The 27,185-nt window shown below is 38.1% G+C and overlaps 1 long non-coding RNA gene across 1 annotated transcript; it reads right to left on the bottom strand.

The window, feature by feature from the left end:
* Positions 1-561: 561 nt before the first annotated feature.
* On the bottom strand, positions 562-4,961 carry LOC136207016 (uncharacterized). The gene is made up of 5 exons (XR_010676537.1): positions 4,702-4,961; positions 4,452-4,536; positions 1,710-1,897; positions 1,125-1,187; positions 562-1,035 (listed from the first exon to the last, which is right to left on the bottom strand). It is a non-coding gene; the product is annotated as an uncharacterized lncRNA (long non-coding RNA).
* Between the last annotated feature and the right edge of the window lie 22,224 nt (positions 4,962-27,185).

Consider the following 27,185-nt stretch of genomic DNA (forward strand, 5'->3'; position numbering starts at 1 on the left):
CCTAAAGATGAATGATTTAAAATGCAGGTGAGCATCAGATGCGTGGAAAAATCGAAACTATGGTATATTGATAGCGCATGCTTGAGGCACATGATGAAGGAAATTAAGGCTAAGGTATAGCAGCGGAAATATAAAAATTTTAGCCTACTTCCTTTTAACCATAGGATCTGTTAATCGTTATTTCATATAAAGAGGGATAAGAAGAAATACCTTTCGATGATCAATCTACCGTTGTAAACGAAGTGCCCACAACTTCAAAGGAGATGTCACTACAAGAAAAACGCGTTTTACCAGCGGAATATTCCGTCGGTGATCTGTCCAATTCCGTCGGAAATCAACGTTACCTACGGATTAGCAGCGGATTGTATTCCGCTGGTAAAAGGCTCGCTGGTACCGCATACCGACCACAAAACTCTTTCCGTCGGAGATCTATTCCGACCAAAATTGGGTCGGAAGATTCCTCTGGTAAATTTTAAACTCCGACCAACTATTACTACCCCAATTTGGCCGGTGAATATTTCCGACGGATATTGCCGACCATTTTCCGTCGGTGATTAATATTGAAAATTAAAAAGAAATATATATTTTTTAATTATTCAATTTATTTGGATTGAAGGGAACTCGTATATGATATATGTACAAATTTGAGTCTTATGATTAACACGATTACAACTCATGATTTTTATTGCCTTCAACACAATTCCTGCCATAAATTGACTGAACCTAATTTGCTCTAAACTTACACCTAATTGCTAAGGACTTATGAATAGACAGTATGTAATAATCACATTTTTCTAATATTTCTTACACAACAGTTTCAAAATAAATATCGGCATCATGTATGTGACAACAGAAAATAAAAGTCCTTCCCTGCTCGTATATAATATACAATTTCATCGTTTCTTCATGTTTGTGCAAGTCCTCGTAACCATCCAAATCTTCATCTATGAATCTTCACACCTCCCTCTGCTTGCTAATCATACACGCTGCAGAATAAGGGGTTTCCACAAGGATTGAAATAGCTCATCTAAATTCCTGCGAATTCATGCCTAGATCAGAACTCAAAAGGACAAAAATAAACTAATATTGAGCAACCCAGTTTATTAACTAAAGTTATAAATTACCATTATGCTTTGCTGGGGATTGTAGTAACCATTATGGCTTGGAGCTACTAAGTTTAATTGTCCCTGCAAATTTGAACCCAAATTACAATTCCATTAATTTTGAACCCAAAATCGAATTACAATTCCAGTAATATGCTCAATATAATTATGAATTAGATAGATATCAATATTGGAAAATGGAATAAGAAAAATAACCCTCAAAATTTGTGGAATTCTCATTTGATAGAGAAAAACTATACAGATACTTAAATTCAGCTTCACATGAATTCCGTCTAATTTTCAAGCTTTCTTCTACATTGTCAAATCAAGTTTGATAACTAACTTGCAAGGGTTTAATGTGTGCGATTATAATGGTGTAATGTGTCAAATTGAAAAAGTACAAAATAATGACCTGTGTGAGCTAATGTTGATGCTGATATGAGGTGAAGTAAGAAGAGGTTTTCAGTTTTAACTATACTTGGCCAAAACATAAAATTCTTACCATTTGAAGTTGCAGATAAGCACATTAGAAGCACCTCCATATGCATTAAATTGTGGTTCAAAAACGTAATTAATTGAAGGTGAGAAACAACTGAAAATACATACCTCTTCAAACGGAACAAATACAAAAGGTGCAAGACCCCTCTTATGTGATGTGCGTGAATTTTCGTCTTCCTGCCAATCCTCGACCACTCCAATGACGTCCTTCTCAGGCCCAATGACCCTATAACTGTCCATCTTACTAGTTACGAGTGTGAATATCCATCTGATTGTTAGCCCCTGATGCTGTTCCTCTTAATATATAGAGAGAATAATCAAAATGGTTATCAACATGGATGAGATAAGAAGGAAAAAAAAGGTAATAGAAGTTCCCCCATGATAAACTATAATACGAGTTTTTCTATCTATTCGTGCATAATCCAAACCGAATTATAGATTGATTCACTGCCTATTCGAATGAAGAACCAGACACAAAGCTGAGAATCCAGTTGAACCAGATAGATATATTACCATTGACTAGAGTACATAAACAAGCATTATTTCACCATAATAATTACAAAATTCTCCAAACACAGACATACTTTCATTTCATCAGGAAATTGACACATTTTTGGTTAATTACAAAAGAATTACTTCATTTAGGATAGATTTCAAACTATTTCCATGGATGTGGTGATTTTGACTCGTCCCGTTGGTCAGGAACGCGGACAGGGGAGCTGGGGATATTTTCTATCAGCTGTGTAACAGGCGGAGTGACATTTTGAAGAAACTCCGGATGCAAGACAAATATTTAAAATGTGAAGTACACAAACATATGTCATGGAACCGATTGAACTAAAAGCTCGAGCTTATAGTTAAGGCCCAATCACCGAAATCCTTAATCTTCTGGGACGGCTCGATGAATGTCCTTCCTACATAGTGTGATCTTATTAAGCCTATTTTGTATGGAACTCCTGCTTTGGCTGCATAACCATTGGCAGCCACAACCCCTGAATCAGGAACAACAATCACAATATCACAATCAACAGGAGCCTCCGTGGCTAGAATTTCCCCAAAATACTCCCTTGACTCGTAAACAGACTTACCAAATACAACTGAATTAGGCAAAGAGAAGTAAATATGCTCGAAAATGCATTGTTTCGGTTCAGGGTGAGTCATTAAGCAAAGAGATTGAACACCATCTTTATCAACAACCAAAACCTCCCCAGGATAAACCTCTCGTAAGTGGCCTCAATTAAATCAAGAGCACAAGTTTCAGAGGCAAAAACAACAGCACCATTACTTCTCCTACCCATAACTAAAGGCCTAAAACCATAAGGATCTCTAACAGCAACCAATTTATCCTGTGTAGCAAACACCATAGAATAAGCCCCTTTTAACTTCTCACAAGCATCAACTATCCTTAGAAAGAAAGGTCTAGCCTTGGAAATAGCAATTAAATGCAAAACAACCTCAGTATCAGAACTAGTATTAAAAATAGAACCATTATCTTCAAGCATAGCCCTCAATTCTCTATAATTAACTAAATTCCCATTGTGAGAAACCCCAACAGAACCAAACCTGTAACCAGCAACAAAAGGTTGAACATTTTTTAGCATAGAAGAGCCAGCAGTAGAGTAGCGAACATAGCCAATAGCTAAATCGTCGGGCAATTGGTCAAGCTTAGAGGAATTGAAGACTTCGGAGACTAACCCAACACCAGTAATAGACTGCAAAACCTTATTATTAACAGCACCAGTACCGGCCCCTTCTTGGCCACGGTGCTGGAGAGCATGAAGAGCTAAATAGCAAAGACGGGAGGCTTCAGAGTCGCCGTAAATACCAACAACACCACACTCCTCACGGGGCTTATCCTCATCATCAAAGTAAGAAGAATCAGCAGAGGATTCGACATCACCGGAAATTACATGAGAAAGGGGATTTTGAGAGGAGAAAGAGATGTGGGATTTGTGGGGATGAGAAAGGAGAGAAGGTTTAAGGAGGGTTTTGGGAAGGAGGGAAATAGGGGATTTGCGGGGAAGTTGAGGATTAGAGTTGAAAGAAAGAGAAGGGTTAGAAAGAGGGGAAAGATTGGAGGTAGCCATGGGAGAAGGAGGAAGAGGCAGGTTCTAGGTTACAGATGCAACTTCATAGTTAATTGAGATGCATGAATCAGAATAACAATAAAAACAAGTTCCTTAAATGTGAAATTTCGGTTTGCAGTGGCAAGTGAATGCCACATATGATATAATTCAAGAAAAGAGAGACTAAGTGAAATTGGACCTTGAGAGCAAACATATGATCTTTGTAGCTATACCAAGCACCGTTCTTTACCACAACATCCATCATTTCGACCAGGGCACAAGATGACACAATACTATACAATTATAAGACCAGGGCACAATTGTAGCCCGATAAAAATTGAACTAACCAAAGTCAAAACAATGCAAGATTCTGTATATGCTATTTAAGTCTCCTTTGGAAGAAGAAAATGAGTTGAAGTGTATATATCTACATTTAGTTGTTAAGTACAGTGGGATGATCCATTATGGCTACCTTTTTTAAGGTTTTAGCATTCAGTCTAGGGCTTAAAGAAATATCGACTTCCATCTCCTCAAAACCATTTTCTAACTTCATTACTACACTTATTCTTGAAGACCAACCAAAACTAAACAACTATGGAAAACCAAATACTCATAACCTAGCCAACACAAAACAACTAACACAAACACACAACACCCGAAAAACCAAACAGCTTCCAATTTCAAATCATAAAATGAACCTAGACTCTACAATCAGCCCATGAATCTATTAATAACTACCTTATTAGCATTTAGACACATGATAATGACAAATTTATATACGAACCTAGAATCTGAAGAGTCCGTATCAATCCCAGCTCTCTCCGCCTTCAGAATCAAATATAATGCAACTTCCCTTTGAAGGACTTGAACTGCCAAATCAATATTGTAATCGGTTATGAACTGTAGAATCCGTTGAAGCAGTATCAAACTAAACCCTAAATCCTAGATTAGGGGGAAATCTCTAAATCAATTCAAAATCAAAGCAAACCCATTCAAATAAACCAAATCCATTCAAAATTAAGAAGTTAACTCACCTAAATTGAAGGAAAGTTCGCAAAATCCAGCGGCTTGATGGCAGAGAGAAGTTCGAATTCAGCTGTTGAGTAAATCGAACTCAACAACATCTTGATGGCTTTGAGTTTCAGAGAAAAAGAGGAGAGGGATGGTTGGTACTGAGAAATTGCTTTGAGAGAGAAAGAATTCTAGCTAAAGTTGTTCCAGAGCTGCGATATGATGGACAAAGGTGAGAGAATAGAAAAGAAAGTAGAAAAAAAGAGGGGGAACCAAAATTTGTTTCCCGCTTTTTCGAAAAAAAGAAAAAAAATTTCGCAGGGACAGAATTCCGCCGGTATGATAAATTTTTTGCTGGTGAATTCACGGGTGGAATTTTTTACCAGCGGTTACGCTGGTGAGATTAGAATTCACCGATGGAATTACAATTTCGCTACTGTTCCGCCAGTAATTTGCAGCGGAAATCATTCCGCTGCTATTCCGCCGGTGATCAGCAGCGGAAATTAATCCGCTGGTAAATTCCGCTGGTAATTTGTGATTTTCTTGTAGTGTGTAAACTGTTTTACCAATCTGCCCCTATCCGAAACAGACCTTCCAGACCACCGAACGACAATCCCTTCGGTGGAAACGTGGAAGAATATGTCTAGAAGCTACTGTCCAAAAATCGCGACGATCCAACGGTTCAATCTCCGGGAATCCGCGAAATAGTGAACTGATATGATGTAGGCGAAGAAAAACGAATTTCTCCCTTTTGTTTGTTTTTCCTTCTTTCGTGAACACGATGAGATTAAGTTAGAATCAACCCTTATGAGATGCAACCAAAATAGATTGTCTCTAATTAACCAACACAAGTTCAAAGAGAAAAGGAGATGAATGAAAATTAATCAATCGACGAAAGCCGTATGAATTCTTGTCCTCAAACTGGGGGAGTCGAATTCTCTTTCTCTCTAATAGGGGATTTCGAAAATCCACTAGGGTTGGTTAGGGAGCATTGGCCGAAATTCTAATAGCAAGGGGTATATATAATCACTTGTATCTAAACCCTAGTTAGATAGGATTAGGTTACTTAATAGGAATTCAATTCGGAATAGAATTCCTAATTATTATCTCACTATATATCTAATATATCTAGGATAATAATAAATAACCTTATTGGATAATAATAGGAGTATATTAATCTAATTAAAACTCCTAACTTAATTATCTCTTAATTAATTTAATTCATATTCCTAATCAAATTAGGATTAATAGAATTAAAATAATTACTCACTAATTATATATAAATTTCGCCCCCCTTGTTTAAATGGGTCTTACTGGGCTCAATTGGGCTTCCATCTATTAATTACATCCATCTCTCTTTTGGTTCCAAGTCTTATGTGTGATTCATTATGTTCTTACTACTTCTGGCCGTATGCAACTATTAAATTAATTTCTTCAAGAATTATATTTAATCCTTGCATAACGGAATGATGTACTGAGTATGTTATAGGCAAGTCTGTAATCATTCCCCCAGAGTCCGTTAAGAAGACGGGTTGATTCTGTCGTTAACCCTTCCGTATTAGTTACAGTATAATTCGATCCTTTATCAACTACATCCTTGAACTGAATCTTATGACTATGGGTGATGTCAAGTCACATATAGCGAGACGTTCGTTTTACTTGTACAGGCCGAGTCAACTCAAATAGATAGGTAAAGTGAAATCTGTATTTCTACTCTTAAGCTATCACCTTGCAAGGATTTAGAGTCGAGTCTTCCACAAGCGATCCTTGGATGTATCTCCCATTAATCGGGAGTGATAAATGCTCAATCCAATGTATAACTACCCTGACATTACCTCCTGTGACACCCAACCTTTGCAGTTCACACCCCAGAGTCATCTCTGTTAAGGATCGTGGGACCACAGGATCAAAGTCTCACATTCAGTAATTCAGGATGACCAATTAACATTCATTTGAGTCTGAGGATTAGTTATACCTATTAATACCAATGAGATGAACAGGTGACAAGGAAGAATCTACCCATCTTGTTATCTCAAATCGGATACCCAATCCTAATGAACGACGTTTCATCGGATCTATGTAACTGTCCAGATATCTATATATATGAAGCTTGTGAGATCAGATTTCTGTCGGACAGAAGACATTGTTACATACAAGTCTCAACAGTGATATATCAATCCTAAACATATCACTTGACTTGGGGTGGTTTTAAGTTTATTAGTTTATTATAAAGTTTTGTCTCATTTCATGCTTGTATGAACACTTTATAATCACTTTAAACAAACTTACGGATTTCCTTTTATTAGACTTTATTTAGTGCTTAAAAGGGATTGCCTTTATATAGTTATAAAACATATATCTCATTAAAACAAATGATATAAAGAACAATTCATTTACATTAAGTTTGTATCCTACAACAATTGTCTATAGGACACTAAACCCCAACATACTCCCACTTGGACTAAAGCCAATTGTTTCTAAAACTTATCCCAGTAGAAGTTAAATGACGATCATGTACTTTCTAGGTTAAAGGCTTTGTCAACGGATCTGCAACGTTGTCCTCTGTAGGTACTCTTTCTATTCTCACATCTCCTCTAGCCACAATCTCTCTTATGATGTGGTATCGCTTTAGGTAGTGCTTGGATGCATTATAAGACTGTGGTTCCTTTGCTTGCGCAATGGCTCCATTGTTATCACAGTACAGAGTAATGGGATTGACAATGTCAGGCACCACTCCTAGTTCTGTAATGAACTTTCTAATCCAAACTGCTTCCTTTACTGCTTCCGCAGCAGCGATGTACTCTGACTCGGTCGTAGAGAAAGCTACGCTTCCCTGCTTGGAACTTTTCCAACTGACCGCGCCCCCATTCAAGATAAACAGGTATCCTGATTGGGATTTAAAATCATTCTCATCTGTGAGATGACTAGCGTCTGAAAATCCTTCAATTTTCAGATCTCCTTCTCCGTACACTAGGAACATATCTTTAGTCCTTCTCAAGTACTTAAGAATGTTCTTGACGGCAATCCAATGCTCGTCTCCCGGATTCCCTTGGTAACGACTCGTTACAGATAACGCGAACGCTACGTTAGGTCTAGTGCATAGCATAGCATACATAATCGAACCGATCGCGCTGGCATACGGGACTACAGCCATGCGTCGTTTGTCATCATCAGTTTTAGGACATTGATGATTGTTTAACTTTACTCCATGTACCATGGGTAAGTTACCTCGTTTCGATTCAAGCATGCTAAACCGATTTAGCACCTTTTCAATGTATGTAGCCTGTGAAAGACCAAGCAGTCTACGCGATCTATCCCTGTAGATCTTTATACCAAGTATATAGGCTGCTTCACCAAGGTCTTTCATTGAGAAGTTACCGGATAACCATACTTTCACCGATTGTAATAGAGCAATGTCATTTCCCATTAACAGTATATCGTCCACATATAGTATGAGAAATGCTATAGAGCTCCCACTTGCTTTCTTGTAAATGCAAACTTCTTCGCAATTTTGTTCGAAACCAAATTGTTTTATGGTTTCGTCAAAACGCTTGTTCCAGCTTCTAGATGCTTGCTTGAGTCCATAAATGGATCTCTGAAGTTTGCAAACTTTATTTGCATCCTTTGATATGAAACCTTCAGGCTGCATCATGTATACATCCTCAAGCAGATTTCCATTTAGGAAAGCTGTTTTCACATCCATTTGCCAAATCTCATAATTGTAGTGAGCGGCAATAGTAAGCATGATTCTGATTGATTTGGACATAGCAACAGGAGAGAAGGTTTCGTCATAATCAACACCTTGTTTCTGACGATATCCTTTCGCTACCAACCTAGCCTTGTAGGTGCTAACCTTTCCATCAATGTCAGTCTTCTTTTTGAAGATCCACCTGCACCCAATGGGAATTATCCCTTCGGGTGGATCAACCAAAGTCCAAACTTGGTTAGTATACATGGAATCCATTTCAGAATCCATGGCCTCAAGCCATGCTTTAGAATCTGGACTAGTAAGAGCCTCTTCGTAGTTTTCGGGTTCGTCGTCTAACACGGGAACCTCGTCATCATCTCCCACTAGAAAACCATATCTAACTGGGAGTTCACGAACTCTTCGTGATCTACGAATAGGTGCCACTGGAGTCTCATCTAATGGAACTTCTTCGGGTATCTCAACCGCTTCTGTTGTTTCAGTCGGTGTTTCTTCCTCTTGAACTTCGTCGAGTTCAATCACGCTTCCCTTTTGTGTTTCTTCGAGAAACTCTTTCTCTAAGAAGGTTGCGTGCTTGGATACTATTAATTTCTGATCATCTGGATGATAGAACTAATACCCTATGGTTTCCCTAGGATATCCAATGAAGAAACATTTATCAGATTTAGAATCTAATTTGTCGGACGCAATGCGTTTGACATATGCTGAACAACCCCATATTCTCATAAACGAGAACACGGGTTTCTTACCAACGAATAATTCATATGGTGTGGAACTAGCGGATTTAGTTGGTACTCGATTCAGGGTGAAGAGGGCAGTTTCTAAGGCATAGCCCCAGAACGTCTTTGGAAGTAAGGCCATGCTCATCATGGATCGTACCATATCTAATAGGGTACGGTTTCTCCTCTCGGATACACCATTGTGTTGTGGTGTATATGGAGGTGTCCATTGTGAGCATATCCCACATTCAGTTAGATAATTCAGAAAATCATCTGAAAGATATTTGCCACCTCGATCGGATCGAAGCGTCTTTATTTTCCTTTCTAATTGATTTTCTACTTCATTCTTGAAGCATTTGAACTTGTCAAAGGCTTCTGATTTGTGCCTCATCAAGTAGATGTAACCATATCGAATATGGTCATCTATGAAGCTTATGAAGAATCTGAATCCTCCTCTTGCTTAGACTGACATAGGACCGCATACATCTGAATGAATAAGTCTTAGAGTGTCTTATACATGCTCACCTTTATTGCTAAAGGGTGTCTTTGTCATTTTACCTTTTAACCATGATTCGCATGTTTCCAATGATTCAGGATCAATTGGATCTATAAGCCCATCTGAATGTAGCTTTAGCATGCGTCTCTTGTTTATATGACAATGCCACAAGTAAGTTGAATTATCTAGCTTATGTCTTTTGGTATCAATTGCGAAAACAGAAATCAACACATAAATCCCATTTTGTGATATTCCTGAGAAATAGAAAATCGAATCTCTATAAAAATTGCAATGTTTGTTCTTTATAGAACATACCAGACGTTGGAGTACCGGCTTTTCCCTTCTGGAGGGTAGCTCGGTACAAAGAACAATTTCTCTTCCAATGCCCCACGTCACCACAATAGTGGCACTTTCTTTTAGGCTTCTTCACTTCCTTTCCCTTAACTTTAGTGGGCATGGCTTTCTTACCTTTCTTGGGATGTTTAGGATTGGGAGAATTCCCTTTCCACTTCTTTGATCCCTCTATGACAATAGCCGGTATTGCCTTGTCTTTCTTCATATTGGGCTCAACTGACTTGAGCATATTTGCAAGCTCTTCAAGAGAGGTTTGCAAGTCATTCATCTGATAGTTCGTGATGAACTATGAATAACTCTTTGGGAGGGATTGAAGAATTAAGTCTACACTTAGTTCGTTATCCATCGCGAATCCAATACTAGAAAGTTTGGTAATGTAGCCAATCATCTTGACACAATGTGTCATTACAGATGTGCCCTCTTGCATCTTGCAACGATATAGCAACTTGGATATCTTATAGCGTTTGCACCTGGTCTGTTTCCCAAACAGTTCCTTTAGGTGCATGATGATGGAACATGCATAGTTGCCTTTGTAATTCCGATGTCATCGATGCAAGTATGATGCTTCCGGCATGATCGTCATCAGCCTTGTGCTTCTGGTAAGCATCGATTGGGAGCATCATCCTCAGGGATAGGGGGTATCGATGTATCAAATACATACCCTATTTTATCGAACTTCAAAACGATTTTGAGGTTACGAAACCAATCGGTGAAGTTTGAACTATTCAACTTGTTATCGGTAAGTATATTTTGCAGATTGGTGTTAGTCATGATTTTAAGAGTGTTTAATTAAACTTGAGAGTGAGAAAGAGTAGACGTATGTTATTCATTTGCTTTAAAGTATAACAATCTAAAATTATAGGCCTTTTAATTTATTTCAGATTGCTCCCACTATTTTGCCAAATTAATAGCCCTCCATATTAATTCGAAGAATTTCACAAATCCTTTAGTGAGCTAGGATCCTAACTCCTGAGATTTCGCCTTGAGTTTGCTCAACAAGCTAGTCTCATTTGTTAGGTAGATTCATGTAATCAATCACATCTTGAATGTGACTCCTAGGTTATTGGGTTACTAACCACATTAGTAACTAATATGCTATTCACATTAATCCCAACCATATTGCCCATTAGTTTATGACAACATGAGTTTGCTCATCCAATTATCATAATCTAATTTAAGTATTACCCCATATTCATGAAAGAATAACTTTCGATAATTCAGGTGTTACCATAAGACCCCGAGCTTAAGTTTGCTCAACAACCCAAAGGCCCCCAGTATTGCCGGCTGAATTATAATATTAGGGAGGGGCAACCGATTTTAATAACTTACTTATTTACTTAACTTTTTAACGAGGGATTTTATTTAAGTCTCATAATCTAACTTAGTCTTGATTTGCTTTAGCATACATCAGACATACATACATTCACATACATTGGCGTTATGGACATATCATCTAAATTATTCCGTCGAGCCAGAGACGGAATAAAAGGCCAAACCTAAGGAAATACTAACTATTACATATTTCTCTTTAGGTCCTCCGTCTTCTCCATGGCGCCTTGAAATTACATATTAATTTCTATACTACTATAAGAAAACTTCAATTGAATTGAAGCGAATCAGATGAGAGGAGAAATTACAATAGATAGTAGAAAGGCAGGACGCGCAGGCCCTATTTCAAAAATACCAAAAAACTAAAAGAGGGTCCAAATATGTCCATAACTCCAAACATGCATAGACTCAATTAAATAAATTTAATTGGTTGATTACATAACCGGCTTATGTAATATTTAGGTTAATCACATTAACTCGTCAAATTAACTTTCATCCAATTTTACTTCTAATCGTTTTGTATCTTTATATTAATCCTTAGATTAATATAACCATATAAAACGTCGATTATGCACGTCCCAATTATTTTGATTTCAATTCATTTAACACTTTGATTTACAACTTGGTAAAAACAAACTTTTAAACGAATTTTCATTCGATAATCAAAACATAAAACTATTAATTTCCGAAACATATATATATATATATATATATATATATATATATTATATTCAAGCCGATTTTAACAATTAAAATCAAGTGGGATTCGGGCCGGGGCCCGAAACTGGGCTGATGCCGTTTGGCAGCAGCCCCGCGGCTGCGCACGCGGCTGGTCGCGCCGTGAGGCGCGACCCGAGCCGTTGTCGTATTTTAATTTTTTTTTTATAAAAATATATATATATATATATATATATCAGATTTTAAAACGGTTTTAAAAAACAATTTTCAGAAATAGGAAAAACTACAATAGATTTTCGTTTTATCATTTAGAATTAATAAACTAATTGGGTAATTAATTTATTAGTCCCTATATTTTGACAAAACACACTGTTTAGTCCCTGTATTTTAAAAAACACATGATAATGTCCTTAACCTTTTTCTCGATGAACTGTTAAGTCCCTAACGTTTTTCTCAATGAACTGTTTAGTCCCTGCCGTTAGACTCTCATGAAGATTTTGTTAGTCAATTTGAATTTGCGTTCTTCTTTTCCTTTCCGTTAAACTCTAATGCATTTGAAATCAACTTTGAGTGTTCTTCTTCTTGATTTTCTTCTTAATCGTTCAAATTCGTAAGTGTTGGGTCTTTTCTTTTTCTTGTTTTCCATACAAATAGCTTCTTCTTTTAAATTGGATTTCCTTTTTAAAGTTTGAAGGTAAATAGTAAAGGGTAATTTAGTCATTTCTGAAGTCATAAACAGTAAAAAATCAAACAAACAGACGGAAGGACTAAACAGTTCATTGAGAGAAAGGTTAGGGACCTTACCATGTGTTTTTGAAAATACAGGGACTAAACAGTGTGTTTTGTCAAAATATAGGGACTAAAAAATTAATTACCCAAACTAATTTTATTAACCTAACTATAAAACTAATAGATTTTGTTACAATGATTATCAACCGAAATAATTAGGAACATACGCATAATCAATTTTAATTAATAATTAACTAAAATTTATTTATCTTTAGAATTAATTAATCAAACAATTTGTTAATTAATCCTAACCATAAATATTTATTCAATCCTATTGAAAACCTTCTAAATTTTCATATATGAAATAACGGATTTAACGATGGCTCTGATACCACTGAAGGAAATTAAGGCTAAGGTATAGCAGCGGAAATATAAAATTTTTAGCCTACTTCCTTTTAACCATAGGATCCGTTAATCGTTATTTCATATAAAGAGGGATAAGAAGAAATACCTTTCGATGATCAATCTACCGTTGCAAACGAAGTGCCCACAACTTCAAAGGAGATGTAAACTGTTTTACCAATCTGCCCCTATCCGAAACAGACCTTCCAGACCTCTGAACGATAATCCCTTCGGTGGAAACGTGGAAGAATATGTCTAGAAGCTACTGTCCAAAAATCGCGACGATCCGACGGTTCAATCTCCGGAAATCCGTGAAATAGTGAACTGACCTGATGTAGGCGAAGAAAAACGAATTTTTCCCTTTTGTTTGTTTTTCCTTCTTTCGTGAACACGGTGAGATTAAGTTAGAATCAACCCTTATGAGATGCAACCAAAATAGATTGCCTCTAATTAACCAACACAAGATCAAAGAAAAAAGGAGATGAATGAAAATTAATCAATCGACGGAAGCTGTATGAATTCTTGTCCTCAAACTGGGGGAGTCGAATTCTCTTTCTCTCTAATAGGGGATTTCGAAAATCCACTAGGGTTGGTTAGGGAGCATTGGCCGAAATTCTAATAGCAAGGGGTATATATAATCACTTGTATCTAAACCCTAGTTAGATAGGATTAGGTTACTTAATAGGAATTCATTCGGAATAGAATTCCTAATTATTATCTCACTATATATCTAATATATCTAGGATAATAATAAATAACCTTATTGGATAATAATAGGAGTATATTAATCTAATTAAAACTCCTAACTTAATTATCTCTTAATTAATTTAATTCATATTCCTAATCAAATTAGGATTAATAGAATTAAAATAATTACTCACTAATTATATATAAATTTCGCCCTCCTTGTTTAAATGGGCCTTACTGGGCTCAATTGGGCTTCCATCTATTAATTACATCCATCTCTCTTTTGGTTCCAAGTCTTATGTGTGATCCATTAGGTTCTTACTACTTCTGGCCGTATGCAACTATTAAATTAATTTCTTCAAGAATTATATTTAATCCTTGCATAACGGAATGATGTACTGAGTATGTTATAGGCAAGTCTGTAATCATTCCCCCAGAGTCCGTTAAGAAGACAGGTTGATTCTGTCGTTAACCCTTCCGTATTAGTTACAGTATAATTCGATCCTTTATCAACTACATCCTTGAACTGAATCTTATGACTATGGGTGATGTCAAGTCACATATAGCGAGACGTTCGTTTTACTTGTACAGGCCGAGTCAACTCAAATAGATAGGTTAAGTGAAATCTGTATTTCTACTCTTAAGCTATCACCTTGCAAGGATTTAGAGTCGAGTCTTCCACAAGCGATCCTTGGATGTATCTCCCATTAATCGGGAGTGATAAATGCTCAATCCAATGTATAACTACCCTGACATTACCTCATGTGACACCCAACCTTTGCAGTTCACACCCCAGAGTCATCTCTGTTAAGGATCGTGGGACCACAGGATCAAAGTCTCACATTCAGTAATTCAGGATGACCAATTAACATTCCTTTGAGTCTGAGGATTAGTTATACCTATTAATACCAATGAGATGAACAGGAGACAAGGAAGAATCTACCCATCCTGTTATCTCAAATCGGATCCCCAATCCTAATGAACGACGTTTCATCGGATCTATGTAACTGTCCAGATATCTATATATATGAAGCTTGTGAGATCAGCTTTCTGTCGGACAGGAGACATTGTTACATACAAGTCTCAACAGTGATATATCAATCCTAAACATATCACTTGACTTGGGGTGGTTTTAAGTTTATTAGTTTATTATAAAGTTTTATCTCACTTCATGCTTGTATGAACACTTTATAATCACTTTAAACAAACTTACGGATTTCCTTTTATTAGACTTTATTTAGTGCTTAAAAGGGATTGTCTTTATATAGTTATAAAACATATATCTCATTAAAACAAATGATATAAAGAACAATTCATTTACATTAAGTTTGTATCCTGCAACAATTGTCTATAGGACACTAAACCCCAACACATGACTGGTGATGAAACTCAGTTCATCACACTTGAGCTTAAACGAGGTGGAAACGTAAGCTTTGGAGACAATAAGAAGGGTAAGATAGTAGGATCCGGTACTATCGGAGGTAACCCCACCATTGAGTCAGTCTCCTTAGTTAAGGGTCTTAAATATAACCTATTGAGCGTAGCTCAGCTTTGTGATAGCGGTAGACAGGTTATATTTGATGCTACTCAGTGTCGGATACTCGAGGGAAAAACAAATAATTTGATTTTAACTGCCCCTCGTGTTGACAATGTATATATGTTGAGTTTAGAAAAACAGTTTTCCAAAAATATATGCTTAGTATCTAAAGAGGATAACTCCTGGCTATGGCATAGGAGACTTGGTCATGTAAGCATGGACCTCCTTGCCAAATTAGCTAGAAAGCAACTAGTTGAGAGATTGCCCAAATTGAAATTTGAAAAAGATCAATTATGTAATGCTTGCCATCAAGGTAAAAAAACGAAAAAGTCTTTTCAAAGTAAAAACATTGTCTCAACCAAGAGACCATTGGAATTACTACATTTGGACCTTTTCGGACCTGTCCAGCCACTCAGCTTGGGCGGTAAGAAATTCTCCTTAGTCATTGTAGATGATTTCTCTCGGTATACTTAGATCATCTTGCTGAGTATCAAGGATAAAACGTTTGAGATGTTCACAACGTTGGTTAAAAAGCTTGAAAATGACAAAGACTTAAGAGTAGCTCATATTAGAAGTGACAATGGCGGAGAATTCAAAAACCAACAGTTTGATGAATTCTGTGAAGTCAGTGGCATTGACCACAACTTTTCTGCTCCTAGGACACCTCAACAAAATGGGGTTGTTGAAAGGAAGAACAGAACAATAGTTGAAATTGCTAGGACAATGCTGGGCGAAAATAGGCTTCCAAAGTATTTTATGGGGTGAAGCTGTCCACACAGCATTCTATATACTCAATAGGGCTTTAGTTAGACCTATTCTTAAGAAAACCCCGTATGAACTTTGGAAAGGACGAAAGCCCAACATTGGCTACTTTCGTGCCTTTGGGTGCAAATGTTTTATACTCAATACAAAAGATAACCTTGCAAAATTTGATGCTAAAGCTGACGAAGCGATCTTTTTAGGGTACTCAACTAACAGTAAAGCATATAGGGTGTATAATAAACGAACTCAAGTTGTTGAAGAGTCTGTCCATATAGAGTTCGATGAAACTGACCCTGCAGGAAAGACAGCTCAGTCCGCCGAGGATGAACCGAGCTCAGCTTCCGCTAACCAAACAGGAGCCACTGAGTCATCAGTACAAGGGCTGACCAAAGGTAAACATGAACCTGAAATTACCTTTGCTGACCAATCTATTCCTGCAGATATTGTAGAAACACCTATTCCAGACAACTCAACATTACCTAAAGAAATAAAAATTCCAAGAGGACATTTGGAGAAGTCCATTCTTGATGCTGCTGACAACAAGCTGATGACAAGAGATCAGCTTAGAAAGTATCTTGGCAATGTTGCATTCGTCTCAGTGCAGGAGCCAAAGAACTTCTCAGAAGCTGAGCACGACGAACATTGGATCAATGCTATGCAAGAGGAGCTTGATCAATTCAAAAGAGATGAGGTATGGGATTTAGTACCAAAACCTAAGAAGCAAAAGACCATAGGAACTAAGTGGGTCTTTAGAAATAAACTAGATGAGCAAGGCAATGTAGTCAGGAACAAAGCCCGACTTGTAGCCCAAGGCTATAGTCAGCAAGAAGGCATTGACTACGGTGAGACCTTTGCTCCCGTTGCTAGGTTAGAGGCTATACGAATATTGTGTGCATATGCTAGCTATATGAACTTTAAACTATATCAAATGGATGTCAAAAGTGCTTTTCTTAATGGCTTTATAAACGAAGAGGTATATGTTAGTCAGCCTCCAGGGTTTGAAGATCCAAAACTTCCAAACCACGTTTATAAACTCAAGAAGGCCCTATATGGGCTGAAACAAGCTCCAAGAGCTTGGTATGAAAGGTTGACCAACTTCCTGCTGACCAGAAATTATGTTAGAGGCAAAGCTGACACAACCTTGTTCATTAAGAAAAAGGGTAAAAATACCCCGCTGGCACAAATTTACGTAGATGATATAATCTTTAGTGCTACTGACGAATCTATGTGCAAAGAATTTAGTAAACAGATGCAAACTGAGTTCGAAATGTCCATGATGGGTGAACTCAACTTCTTCCTTGGTTTACAAATCAAGCAAGGGAAAAACAGCATCTTCATTAGTCAGTCCAAGTACGCCAAAGAAATGTTAAAGAAATTTGATATCAAGCTGACCCCAGAGAATCTCATCTTATAGCTGTAAAAAGAATTTTCAGATATTTGCAGAGCTCAGTTAATGCAGGTTTATGGTATCCAAATACAAATGACTTCACACTCATTGGATACACTGACGCTGACTATGGACAAGATAAGCTAGAATGTAAAAGCACTTCAGGAGGATGTCACTTCCTAGGAAGCTGTCTAGTATCTTGGTTCAATAAGAAGCAACCGTCAGTAGCCCTGTCTACAACTGAAGCTGAGTACATTGCTGCTGGAAGCTGTGTGGCCCAGGTCCTATGGATTAAGCAACAGCTAGATGATTATGGAGTCAAAACAGAAACAATAGACGTCAAATGTGACAACAAGAGTGCCATTGACCTATCTAAAAATCCAATCCAACACAGCAGGATAAAGCATGTCAGCATAAGGCATCACTTCATCAGAGATCATGTACTCAAGGGTGAGATCAAGCTGACCTACGTACCAACAGATGAACAGCTTGCGGATATTTTCACTAAGCCTCTGGCTCGTGTGCAATTTAACATACTAAGGGAAGCAATCGGTATGTCTAATCCTCTTCAATAAAATTCTATGTTTAAATTGAATGCTGAGTGATTACCATGCTGAGTGGTTTGTGCTAAATTAGTAACTATTGCATGCTGAGTCAAACATAATATAAAATCACTTCATACTGAGTAGACTTACACACTGAGTGATTATCTTAAGCTAAGTTACTAAGCACACGAATAATTCTCCTATGTAAAACTGACTACTCAGAACTCCAAACGTTTAGAATTCTTAACGCTGAGTAAAGATCCGTTGCACAATTAATGCTGGCACGCGTATTAAATAGCCACCTAGGATGACGTAAGCGCAATAATTAAAAAACACATGCACCGATTGTGTCATAAATGCCAGAATCATTGTCGGTTGATTATCTCGAGGTCAAACCACCACTTCAACACTTCAGATCAACTCGACACCCCTATAAATAGTGGATGAATTCCCACTTCTACCTCTTTACACTCGAAATCTCTAGCAATCGATCTCTCTCCATCTAAAATTCCAAAACCTCTCAAAATCTTTCTAAGAATCATGTCAAACGATTCACAAAATATCTCCGGTGCCGGTTACGACGACAACCGCTCCGATGAAAACCCTAAATCTCCTGCTCAGCAGGAATATATCGAGACTCCCACCAAGTCTCAAGAACATGGTCAGCATGATCATACTCCGAGAAAGAGACCCCACGCTGACCTTGCAGCTTCGTCGAAAAAGAACCAGAAAAAGGATAAGGGGAAGAAACCAAGAGAGAGAACCTACTCGATGGTCTACAACAGTGTAAGAGGCTACAAAGTTGACCATTCACGTTGGTTCTTTGAGGGATTTGTAAATGCGGAAAAACCGTTCTGCGAATGGATTTCTAAGAATGGCTGGACCGAGCTATTCTCTATTCGAGAAGCTACTTACCCAGAGTTGGTAAAGGAATTCAACGCTAATCTGAGAGCCGCTGATGATAGCAGGGATTACATGATCACCAAGGTTCAAGGGAAAGATATCTTTGTCAATCCTCCTTACCTCGCTAAGCTGCTCAAACTGACCAATAGCGGAGCCGAACTCAGAACCACAAGTGACCACGGAAAGATTGATTACCCTGTTGAATTTTGCAAACCTAAATCCCACAAAGGCGAAATTGCGAGTACCTGTATGGGTCAGAATTAGAAGATGGCCCACTACATACTGACCAACTTCCTCTTCCCAAAAATCAACGCCACATCCTCAGCGTCTAACTTCAAGCAGTGCTTCATTTGGCACATGCTGACCTACCAGCCGATCAACATGCCGATCTTTCTCATCGGTGGCTTCCAACGTAGTACTGGTACCCTTAGGTTAGGCTCTCTAATCACCAGGATCCTCAAAGACCACCAAGTAAGCTTAGTGGAGGAAATCAACATCTGGGGTACGGAGATTACAGCTGCAGTATTGTTCGGTCTGGCCTTTGACCAACCGATAGTGCCCAAGAAAGGAAAAGGGGCCACAGTTGAAGAAGGTCGGGATGACCTAGCCAAGAAAGGAAAGAAACCTGCTGACTGCACTCGGCAGGATAAAAAGAGGAAAGCTGACCAGACAGCTAGGGACATTAACATAGCTCCGAAGAAGCTGAGAATTGTGTCAAGGGGAAAGAAAGCTGAAGCTGAGCAAGGTCAGGAGGAACCTAAGTCACCATAAAAACAAAAGAGGCAAGCTGAGCCTGAGGAAGACGAACAAGAAGACACTCCCGAGCAGCCTCTGCAAAAGAAGAAAAATACTTCATCTGGGTTGAACCCTATCAACGCAGCCCCACTTGCCTCGGTGATCTCTGAAGACTCACATTTTGTGAGAAGTCAAGGCATTGATCTCGAGAAACCACCTGCTGACCAAGAGGAAGAGTTGGGTAATTTTGAAGGTCAGTTCGACACTGAGGAGACAGTGGATGTTGAGCCAACAAGGGCCGCTGAGCAGGTTGAAGAACAAGCTGAGCCAACAGCAAAGGATCATGCTGACCTAGGGGTAAATTCACCTTCTGAATCTCTTGACTCTATTCAAGCTGACCCCTCTCCTCCAAAGGCTAAGAAATTAAGGCGACTCAAGAAAAAGGCTAATAAATCTCCAGTCATTGACCTTCTGGATGATTCTCCTCTACGGGATCCCATCATTGATCTCTCTGACATGCAATTCAAATTCTTCTCCAATCCCACTGAGCCTTCTCTAAGGAAACTCCAGCAAAAGCAAGCCTCTATTTCTCAAGCTGAGGAACAAGCCGATCCCAAGACTCCAAAAAGTCAAATCCTTACCAAGCAAGTGCTTGAAGTTCCTGTTGGTCAAACCTCTAAGTCAGCGCAAGAAAAGTCTGCTCGAGTCAGCTTTGAAATTCCTCAATCTCCAAGTCCAATTCCTGCTGACACTGAGCAAGTAAATAACTCTGCAAATCAACCTCTTCCAAATCCGTTAACACAAAATGCAAACCAGTCAGCTCCTAATTTGAATAAAAGTCCAGCCGCTGACCTCGCTGGCACATCTGCTTCTGGACAGCACCAAACACAAGGTGCTACTCATATTCCGGCATCTGGGCCATAAAATGATGAACCCTACGCATACTTGCATGCTACTGAGTCTGGACGCCGAATCATCGACTCCGCTCAAGCCTTACTTCAGGATATTCATCAATCCAATGTCGAAGCCGCTGGGTCTGTACATGTTGAGCCAACTCAACTTTCTTCGGTCACTCAGCTTTTAACTGAAATCAAAGGTCTTAAGGATCTGCTGAGTGTCATGACATCTCTCCAATCTCAACAGCCCAAGCAGGAATCTATGATAAAGCTGGCTGAACTCCAGCTGACAATGGTAAACCATATGAACTCTCTCCAGGGTCAACTCAACAATTTGTCAGCTGTGAACTCAATGTATGCAACCTCCGCTGAGGTTCATCAACTTTTCGCCCAGCTACATACTGAGCAAACAAGAACTCGTGAGTTAATCTCTTCTTCGTCTCAGTGTTCCATTGAGCAAATAAGTGAGGCAGTCCGCCTACTCAACCTGAGTAAGGAAGAAATGGAAACTGATCAACTCAAGACGAATGAACTTTTGCAATACTCCCGAGCCACCTTCAAACATGTGCGCCACACCAATGCTCAACGTCAGTTCTATGATTCGGCTTTGCTTAAGATGTATTATCAAGCTTATGCCATGCTGACTGACACTATCACCTGGGTAGGCAAATCCCAAGAATATATTTTGAGTATGCTCAGTGCCTCTATCCGAATTCCCGGTTCTGTCTTGGACGATGGTGTTCCTGTTTTCGATGGTCTAAGTGAAAGCACGAAAAGGCTTAAGGCGTATTCTGTGCGATTAACTCGTGCTGCTCTCAACGACACTTTCGTCCCTCCTCCACCCGATGCTGGCAAAACAGGGGAGAACGAACAAGATGATAGAACTCAGCACCACTCAAGGGAAACAGGAGGCGCATCTAGTAGTCAGCAACAACAAAAGGGAAAAGGCAAAATTAATCCTGCCAAAGTCAATAGGAAGAAATAGCTTGGCTAGTTTTTATTCTTGACTTGTATTTTTTTTGTGATGTATCTTGTCTTGCTGACTATCTATAAACTTATGCATCTCTTATTCAAATTGACTAATCTTATGTGATACTTATTTACGTATAATGCTGATATGTCTTAAATTGAACAAACAAACAAAAGAAAAAGGAATATACTCAACACACATTAGATTTGATACATCTGCTCTGATAATGTTTTCCCATAACTCTGATACCAAACTGACCATGTATCAAAACTGAGTAAAAATGTGTTCCATACACTAACCTCTTTTGAAAAGCTGACCTAGGCTCATCTGAATTAGATCTTGGAAGCTCTAGAATTGAACTAAGTCTGTATAAGCATATCTTAATCAAACTCAATTAAATCTTAGAAGGTTTAGAGTCAAGTTAAGTCAATATATGCAACCCTTACGGGGGAGTAATTTCAGAAGCATAAAAAGAATTTCAATCATGGGGAATCTCAACATTGAGTTCCATCAATTAAATATTTTGCCAACATCAAAATGGGGGAGTTTGTTGAAACACCTTTCCACATGATTTTAATTTGACAAAATTATTTAAGTTAATCCATGATTACGGGACAATTAAATTTAAGTGCTTTGATTTAATTGTACTAATATGTTTGTTCAATGTTGAGTATAAATATAAATGGAAATAGAAATAAAAAGTAAGACAGGACGAAGACATCATGAGAAAAACAGCACAAGCTGAGTGGAGTGTAACTCAGCGTGATAAAAGAAAAGTCATCTTCAGAACAGAAGCTTAAAGATCAAACAAATCAACGAAGTTGAGTGGAACGCAACTCAGTATCAAAAGTAGAGAAGTCTTCTTGAAGAACTGTGTCTTGCAGAATGAAGCTGACCATGGAAGCTGAGTAAAAGAGAACTCAGTATTTGTATTAGCAACAATCGAAGACAACGGCTATCAAAGTCATGCTGAATAATCTTCAGGACATCGCGAATGATCCGTTTGCTAAAAGACAAGCTCCGGCAACTGTCTGCACCAATAATAGAAACCTTGGAATTATGCAAAAGCCAATTTCGAGATGCATGGGTCAACTGTTCTTTCGCTAAAAGACAAACTGGCACAAGAAGATGAAACCTGCGAGAAGAAGACAAACCTGACGCCTGCGGAATTTAGACGACAGGATTGGCCTGCAAATCTGAAGCTGACCAGAGCCTTGTCGAAAAAAGAAGCCGTTTGGATTCAACGGACAAATCCAGAATTCAAATGAACAAGTCTTTAGAATACAACTATAAAAGGACAAATATACTTCTTGGATCCTTTGCCGATTGCTAAAATACAAGAGAACAAAAAGCATACATACAAAGCACACCAAAACAAGAAAAAGATCTTACACCAAACTTCCATATCTGTGTAAATGCTAGAGTGATTTTCTTTGTAATCATCTAAAGTGTTCTTTATTTGAAAAAGAACAATCTTGTATCAATCATAGTATTGAGAGAGTGTGCTGAGTACTCGGTTTGGTACTCAGTGGTAGAGAAAATCTAAGTGCTGGGTTGTAGCGCTTAGTGGAGTTGAGTAGACGAATAGAGGACGGTACTCTTGCATATTCAACTGCCTTGTAAACGATTTATGCTCTACCTTTAAAGAGCTCAGTATTGGATTTAAAAAGCCCGGAGGGATTTTGGGGACTGGACGTAGGCGGAGAGGCCGAACCAGGATAAGTCGTGCTGAGTAATTTCTAACTCTCCTTCAATATATATCTGTATGTGTTGCTTGCTATATTTACTCAGTATATAAATTGCTTAAGCTGACACTGAGTAAATCAGAGTGCTGAGTTGGAAGCTGACTACAAAAGTGTCATTTCCCAACTCACAAGTAAAACAGCTCTAGTCAGTATCTGACTAAAGCCGTCTTACGCCTCACTCGGCCACGCTGACCAAAACTGAGTTGCGAAACTCAAAGAATTCAATTAAGTCAGCGCAATTAAAACAAAAAACTTACATTAGTTCCTAACCCCCCCCCCCTTTGGAACTAATCACAAGGGACCAACACATCATACCATCATTATCTTTTGAATCTTCATACTCATCAAAAGAAGTATTAAATCCTTGAGTGAGCATTGCTTTGCCATTATTGCTTGTAGAAGCTCCTCTAGATGTCATAGCAGGCTTTGGTCCCTTCCACCATTCTGGATATCCATGGACCTTAAAACAGTAGTTCTATCATGCCTCGGTCGTTTGCATATATCACAAAACAACTTGCTCTTATCTTCTTTCTCTTTGTTGTTTTTGTTATTGGAATTTCCGGTGCGTTTATTATTGACAACTTTTGAACTTGTGGATAAATTTGCAAAATCACTACTAGACACATCGACAACGATGATTTCTTTCTGCTTTTCAATTCTCACGAACATTGAACAAGCCTTATTCAATTTTGGCGGTGGATCCATAAAGAGTACATGATTTCGAACATGCTCATATTCAACATTCAAGCCACATAAGAATTGCATAAGCTTATCTTCTTCGTATAAATTCTGAATCAGAGATCTGGCTTCATTGCATCTACAATTAGGCGTAGGCTTCAAAATAGCTATCTCATCCCATAGCCTCTTTAATTTGTTGTAGAACACTGTAACAGATGAATTTCCTTAAACTACATTGCTCAATTCCTTCCTCAAATGAAAGTACAAGTGTCCGTCCTTCTCACCATAGCGAGCTTCTAGTTCCTTCCATAAATCCCTAGCAGTAGGAGCATAGAGAAAAATCGGGTAAATTTCACCAATGATGTACAACCTTTGACTCATTTCACACTTTGGTATACAACCTTTAATTTGTCTCACTAATATGTACGACCTTATAGGTGACCTCTCACTATGGTGTCTAGCATGTAAAAATGACCAGTCAACGCGTCATGTCAGCATTTTTTAACTCTTAAAAAATTGAATTGTGGGACCACCAATTAAAATTACTTTTATACCCATTTCTTTTTCCTTAATTAAAAACCCTACTTTCTTCCTCCTTCAACTTCTATCTCTTGCACTCTCTCTCTAACTCCTATTTCTCTCTCATCTATTTCGGCTTCATTCCTCTTCTCTCTCTTCCACTTTCTCTCTCTAGTCTATTCTGCCATAACCAATAAATTTGTAACATACGAAAATCACAAACTGTATTGTCACTAACTCAATTCATATTGAAACCTTTTGCTCTTGTAATTTGGCAGAATAATAGAGAGAGAAAAAAGAGTTAGAGAGAGAAAGTCTTATTTCATTAGATCAATATCGCCCTCTTATTTCATTTTGATCATTGTCTAACACCTCCATCAAGTACCACCACAAGTGGTTTTGTTCCGTCAATCCACGTGTTATCACCGTTGACATTGGTGGTTACGGCAAGTTCCGGTCCGTCCAGGCTGCTGTTGATTCTGTCGCTGAAAATAATACAAAAAACGTGCTCCTCTAATTGTTGCTGGATATTACATATAATGCTTCAATTTGGGTTAAGATTGAATTATATATATCATGAAAATGACAGTTGAATTTATTGATATCAGTTCCAAAATTTTATCCTATCACCATTTAACAATTAAATTAATCCTAAACTTATTAATTAAAATTTGAAAATGGTCCATGATATCCATTGAATTGTAAATATGTTGGATACAAGTAAAAGTAAATGATAGGCAAGGAACAAGTGGTGGTGTCGAAGACAAAACCGTACATGACGTTTCAAGGAGCAGGAAATCACTTGGCTTTTATATCGAATGGATATTACAGCTTATGTTTTACATCATATTTTTGTATTAATTTATTTGTGTAAATGCATGAGCACAGTAATAAATTCATCATGGTTGAAAAACATTATTTCTGGTTTTGACGGAGAAATAAGGGGGAGAGAGGGGATTAGAGAGAGAAATGAAATGGGGAAGGGGGAGAAAGAGGGTATACAAGTAATTTTATTTAGGTGGTCAAATTTTGACTTTTTGACTGGTCAAAATGCTGATGTGGCTCGTTGACTTCGCGTTGACCAGTCATTTTTACCTGCTATACATCAAAGTGAGAGGTCACCTATAAGTTCGTACATATTAGTGAGACAAATTGAAGGCTGTACACCAAAGTGTGAAATGAGGCAAATGTTGTACACCATTGATGAAATTTACCCGAGAAAAGTTTCTGCTAAATCCTTAGCTAGAGTGTTGATTATCCAAGCAAAAACAAGGTTATGACCTTAAAGCCAGGTTTTATACTCAGTTGATTCAATTTTCAGGTGCTAAATCATCTTTTAGAACTAAATTAGTTCATTTTTTAGCTGTCAGTGCTATAGGCATAGATCATTGCCAGGATAAGTAATTGCTTCCGATTAAAGGTGAATGAACCAGAATCAATCCTGGATTATCTGTGTGATGATTCGATTCTGACTGATTTCGATTCTGATTCTCAGCTTCTGAGTTGTTACGATCACGATTCATCTCATATCCAGAACTATCTTCAATTTCCGGTGAATTAGTTTCAATTTCCGGTGACTTTTGATCGTCTTCTTCTTCTTCTTTTTCTTCTTCAGATCTATTGGATTGATCAACACCTTCAGCGTAGCTTTTCTTTCTTTTCACCATGAAAGAAATGCCCTAAATACCGCGAAGCTCTGATACCATATTCAAATTCACAAAGTGATAAACTGAGAAAAATATCTCAGAATGAATCTTATTAATTGATGAAAAATACAGAGTATAGAATGGCCTTTATATAGGCAAAGAGAAGGGAAAAACTAGCCTGCATTACATCCTATATTTCATAGTATGAACCTTTATTAAATGCTCAATTCCAACATCTTTCATTAAAGATTGATAGTCTCCTATAATAATATTAAGGATCGAATCACTACTAAAATCTCGCAATAACGTATAAATTAGAACCTAAGAATCTGATTCCACATTCTTTATTTATTTATTAAAAAATAAAATCTAAATTTACTCGTGATAAATTGTATATTTATTTAACTTATGATTACTTCTAATGTTTTTAAATAAGATTCAACAACAACAACAACAAAGCCTTAGTCCCGAAATGATTCGAGGTCGGCTAACATGAACCATCATATAAAACCGTGAAAATCAAGTCGTGTCAGCGACACAGATTCGCTCCCTCCACTCCGTCCTATCCACTACCATATTTTCCTCAATTCCCAATAAACTCATATCACTCTCGATCACCCTCCTCCAAGTTTGCTTAGGTCTTCCCCTACCCCTCACCACTACATCCCTTTGCCACTCTTCGGTTCTCCTAACCGGCGCATCAAGCGCTCTACGTCTCACATGGCCAAACCACCTTAGTCGGTTTTCTCTCATTTTATTCTCAATAGATGTGACCCCTACTTTTGTCCTAATTATTTCATTACGCACCCGGTCCTTTCTCGTGTGACCACACATCCATCTCAACATACGCATCTCCGCCACCGACATCTTATGGATGTGGCAGTGTTTCACTGCCCAACACTCCGTACCATATAACAATGCTGGTCTAATTGCCGTCCGGTAGAATTTTCCCTTCAATCTATTAGGCATGCCGGGATCACAAAGGAAACCCGTAGCACTCTTCCACTTCGACCAACCAGCTTTAATCCTATGAGCAACATCTCCATCTACTTCTCCATCCGTTTGGATAATAGATCCTAAATAC

The sequence above is a fragment of the Euphorbia lathyris genome, chromosome 9 (genome assembly GCF_963576675.1).
Source record: "Euphorbia lathyris chromosome 9, ddEupLath1.1, whole genome shotgun sequence".
NCBI lineage: Eukaryota > Viridiplantae > Streptophyta > Magnoliopsida > Malpighiales > Euphorbiaceae > Euphorbia > Euphorbia lathyris.